This window comes from Haplochromis burtoni, unplaced genomic scaffold (genome assembly GCF_018398535.1).
Source record: "Haplochromis burtoni strain Fernald_Lab_line unplaced genomic scaffold, NCSU_Asbu1 Contig_211, whole genome shotgun sequence".
Taxonomy (NCBI): Eukaryota; Metazoa; Chordata; class Actinopteri; order Cichliformes; family Cichlidae; genus Haplochromis; species Haplochromis burtoni.
The window spans coordinates 290,593-295,782 of NW_024582572.1; the positions used below are offsets into that span (position 1 = coordinate 290,593).

General features: G+C 44.5%; 1 protein-coding gene across 1 annotated transcript in view; it reads right to left on the reverse strand.

Moving 5' to 3' along the window:
* Nucleotides 1–5,190, reverse strand: part of LOC102298147 (extracellular sulfatase Sulf-2) — a gene marked incomplete in the record, with an annotated part of 41,667 nt that overhangs the window by 34,677 nt on the left and 1,800 nt on the right.

Below are 5,190 nucleotides of genomic sequence, written 5' to 3' on the forward strand. Positions count from 1 at the left end.
CGGGATCAGCACATGCTGATATAAGCCATTTATTCAGTGTAAACAACCTGCTGAATCTCTCGTCTCCTCCTCTGACCGGCGGTACAGGTCCACTGATGAATACAGCTGCATTCAGAGAGTTTACAGTGTTTAATAATCCAGTAAAGTCCCGTTTCAGAACCTCCGACTGTTGTTTGGACACATCGTTTGACCCTGTATGCAGAACAATGTTTGTCACAGTTGGATATTCATCTGCAATTTGAAGAATTCTCTCCTTCAGGTTGTTGACCATATCGTTAGGAAAGCAGAGGACTTTAGTGTTCTTACCGCACATCCTTTGTACATCCTTTACGGCAGAGTCACCCACAATCAGAGTTTCAGGCCTAGCCTTTAGCTTTCCCTGTGGCCTTTCACTTTTCAACAGATTTTCAGACCTTATTTCGCTGCTTTTAGATGGATGGTTGTCCGATATAGATCCAGGGTCCTTTGATAGTGGAGCAAATCTGTTCTGCAGTTTCACATTCAGTTGTTTTGGAGGTTTGTTGTTAACCTTCCTATTCACGGTTGTCCAGTCCTGTTTCCTCCCGTATACAGGGGTAGAAGAGCTTCTCTGTCTCGTAGGAAGTGAAGGCCAGTCGGTTTCAGAGATTTCAGCTCGCTGTGCCCTGCCTGTGATACGTCCTCCCCCTTCCAGGAGACATGATTTATGTCTTGGTTTTGCACCAAGACAGTCTAAGGGGGGATTATCACTTGAGGATTTATAATAATGCACAGAGTCTACTTTCTTGGTCATGTTATCTGTGCTCCTTAGCTGTGTACTAGCTTGCTCATCGCCATTGTTTTGAATCAAAGGCAAGGTTGTTTCATTTCCACACAGTCCATTTACCTCCACGTTTACTTCTAAGCGATGAATTTTTGTCTCAGGCTGTGGAGCATTTGTATTTTCTGTTGTACAGTTCATTTGCTTTTGTGTATAAAAAGTCTTTTTTGTTTCCAAATAGCTGATAACTATTCGCTGATAGCTGCCAACATCTGCGAACAAATATAATCCTATAAAGTGGTTCTACATAGTGTGTAACTGTTCATATAGAGCTTTATTACATTTATTGCTAATGCAATCATATGGCACACTGAAATTTTAGATGCACTCATCATCAGAAAGGTTGCCGAGCCCTGCTCTACAGTAACAGCCAAGTTAGCTCTGTGAGTGACTTTGCTCCACGATGATTGGATGTGTTGTTGTATCTGTGGTCGAGGATGAATTATGACACGATGGGCACTAGAGCAGCATGCTAAAGAAAAAAAGGTCTACAGATGACAGAAATGTGTTTTTGGTCTATGTTGAACTTTTCTTTTGTGTGTCTTTGTGGTGGTTTTGCACCCATTTGTTTTATTTTTGTGTCTCCTTTCAGTCCATTTGAAGTGTTTGTGGTCGTTTTGAGACTCTGTGCAATCCTTTAGTATCATTTTGCATCCTTGTTTTCATTTTGTGTGCCTTCTCATCTCCAACATCTTTGTGTGTTTCTCTGTGGCTGTTTTGTGTCAGCTTGTGGTCGTTCAGTCTGCAACCATGTTTCATCTGCTTCATGCTTCTTTCAAGAAATTTCCACATCCACTTGTGTTTATTGTGTCTTCTTTTTCACTGGTTAACGTCTCTGTGATCAGTTTGTCTCCATTTCTGGTCCTTTGAATGTCTTTTTTGTTATTTTTATTTCACTTAACTTTACAAGAGGAAATATCACTTAATACGAAGGCCCTCAGACTTGGCCTGTGGCCTGCAGACCTTGGCAGTAATTGCTCGATGTCTGTGCTGATGTCAGGTCTCGGTAAGTTGTGTGAACTGATCAGGAACAAGACTTGTATTTACTAAAGCTGCTGCAGCAGCAACAGGAAATTAAATGAGAAAAACAGGAAATGGAAGAAATGAAAAACTGTATGAGCTCCAGCAGGGTTGTAAAAGTCTACTGGCTATGAGGCAGCAATGCCTGATCCACAAGCTGCTTACAGACTTACCCGAGAAGAGTTTAGGCTAAAAGTGAAGTGAGCGAGCCAGCGATGTGCCGAACAGTCCGAACATTGCTCTTCTAAAAATACGTCTTCTCTTTGTGATTATGGTTTAACTGAACCATTCCACATGCTTTTTGGATTCACAGCAACTTCCTGCTTTATGGCATGACCGTATTTTAAAGGAGGACTAATCTCTAAAATAGAAAAACATGAATTTGTAAGTTTGCTCACTCTCAAAGGACGAGACTGTAGACGTGCACAGGTTTAGAATGGACCACAGCAGCGGTCCCCAACCCCCGGGCCACAGACCGGGACCGGTGCGTGAGTCGTTTGGTACGGGGCCGGGAGAGTTGAGGCTCAGGTGATTTTCAGAGTTTTTATCGGTAACTCGGTTTCCCTGGGTCATTTCCCGTGTTGTAGTTGTGTTTTATTTTGAAAGAAATATTTACACGTTACCATAGCGACCAGAGAGCATTAAGGGGCAGAGAGGAGGATGTTACTCTCAGTGTTGTTGGCGCATTTCAGGAGGACGCTGCTAATAAAGTTACAGTGAATTCTCGTTTATTATTATATTTACAAAACACCACAGTTTTTGTCGCGGTCGTATCCACGAGACCTTAAAGACTCCGTGAAAATATGGTCTGACATTAAACCGGTCCGTGGCGGGGGAGCGCTGGACTACACGGCCATCAGCAAGAAGCCTGGTGAGAGGGTGACAACTGTTGGTGAGATTATTGCAAATGGACAAAATATAAATGACCATGAGCCACCCCGGGTCTGGAGCTCCATGCACGGTCTTGCCTCACAGGGTGAAAATGACCATGAGAAAGGTGGTGGTTAATAATCTGAAGGCAGTTGGGACGACAGTCACCATGAACCCCACTGGTAACACACTGCATGATTGAGAAGGCTTGGAAGAAAGTGCTGAGGAAACCAACATCGAGCTCTTTGGCACCAACTGGACGTTCTGGGTTTGAAGGAAGACGGCTCAAACGACAACCACAGTCAAGCACGGAGGCGAGGACATCGTCAGATTTTCTGTTAAGGATACAGGACAACTTGGCTGTAGGATGGAGCTGCATGGATTGAACTTGGATGAGAGCTATCTTCCCTCAGCCAGAACACTGAAGATGAGTTGATGAGTCTTTCAGCAAGACAGTGACCGAAGGCACCAAGGCAACAAAGCAGTGACTGAAGAAGAAGCACATAAAGGTCATGGCTTTGTCCAGACAGCTGAAGCTTGGAGTTGCTGAACAGCATCCAAGAAAGCTGAAGGATTGAGAGAGTTTCTGTAAAGAGGAGCCGGTCAGTCACCCTCCTGAGATGTGACCAACAACAGGAAGCATCTCACTGCTGTTCTTATCAGCGTGGGTTTGCCCACCAAGTTTAAGACACCGAGTCTGAATGCTTCCTCTAACTTTTATGTATATGTGGAGGCAATAAACAAAACACCAGGCTGAATATGAATACAAATGTATTCCACGCAGTGTTAGAATGAACCGCACGTGTGATGTGTGCGTGTCTGTGTGTAGCAGAGTGTAATATCATGTTTGGACACATCAGGCTGTGTGAGGAGTGATGACAGCAGATGCTCCTTTTCATTAATAACACAGTCTCTGTCCTCCCGCTGTGTTAGCTGCAGAAGATGTTCCTGCACTGTGTTCTGCGTGGATAATGAATGACTCCCATCAGCTAACTCGTTTACTCCTCTCCTCACTCCTGCTCGGCAGCTTCATAATTAAATTTCCTCGTCGGGACAGAAATGCTGTGGGCAGCTGGAAGCATCTGCACGGCCGCAGGCGGGCTGGAACGCTTCGGTCCGTCTGACAGGCGGTCAGCTGACACGTGTGGAGCTCGTGAACTCGTTTTAGGGAAGATTGACTTTATTCATTTTGAAGGACTGCAGCGCGCCTCATTAGTGCAGCTGCGGTGAAACGGTTACCTCACAGCAATGAGGTGCTGAGTTCAAACCTGCCAGGCGACAACCAGACAGTTTGTTGACATTTAAACGATTCTCTTTGAGGCGCTGTTCCCAGATTCACTTTCATTGCATTTTCATGCATTTTGCAAGTGCAGCTACCAAAAAGCAGAATTGCATTCAACTGTTAAACTGCGTGTAACTGACATGATGCGTCACAGTAAGCACATTTGAAGCAGATCGGTAGGCAAACAATGTCTGCCTTCCTCGCCTGATCACTGTCTACTGGTTCTGGTCCAGTAATGGTGGTTGGCTTTGGATTCGTTTGAGGTGTTGAGAAATGAAATGAAGCCAACACAGACATGCATTTCCTCTAATCGGCAATGAGACCGTGTCCAAAAGTGAGTCAATCCCCACAGAACCCCAGGTTTACAGGCTGGTACAACAAAATGGTTTTAGCATCTATGGCTGTACGCTCCCACCGCTGTCTTCAGCGTTCAGCTTGCAGCCTCTGCGCCTGTTTCAGAGCAGAAAGGTAAAATGTTTTCTTTCCTTCTGCTTCATTTTGTCTTTATTTACGAGACTAAAGCTGAATGCACGGCTGTTTATTACTTCGGGGAGAAGCTGCAGCCTAAACCCGACCTTTTCTTCAGAATTTGACAACACAACAGGTCTCCACTTTCATTAAAGTCTGCAGCACCACACGTTTCCTCAGCACTGATTCGCTGGGTCTTAATCAGCCATCGTTCGGTCCCGTCAATAAGGTTTAAATTAGACTTTGCAAGTGCTGCTGGTTTCCTGCTTTCTAATTCATACTGAATAATAAAAGGAGAAGCAACTCTGCGCCTGTGCTGCATTTTTGTTCTTTGTGCACAAAGACAAAACTGTCAAACGCTGATCATTCCGGCGTATGAGCGTCGAGTTATGCACTGACTGTCAGAGGAAAGGGATTACTGTCTGTTCCGAGTACTTCCAGCAGCGTTTTTGTGTTACAGGAATAGAAAAACCTGCATAAAAATCCCTGTGAGCTTTAAATGGGATTTAAATGGTCTCCTGACAGCAGGAGTCCAGCCGGAGTTTCCTCGGGCATCTGTTTATATCTGCGGGATGAAAAAGATTTCAGTGTGATGTCTCTGTCTGTTCAGCCGTCTCCCAGTCAGATCATAAACAAGGAAACGTATCTCTGATGCGAGACTCGCTCATGGACTTTGTCATGTTCGCTAAAATTGGACTCAAATTCATGTAAAGAGAGTAAATAAAACTAATGTATTCATTAACACTCACAC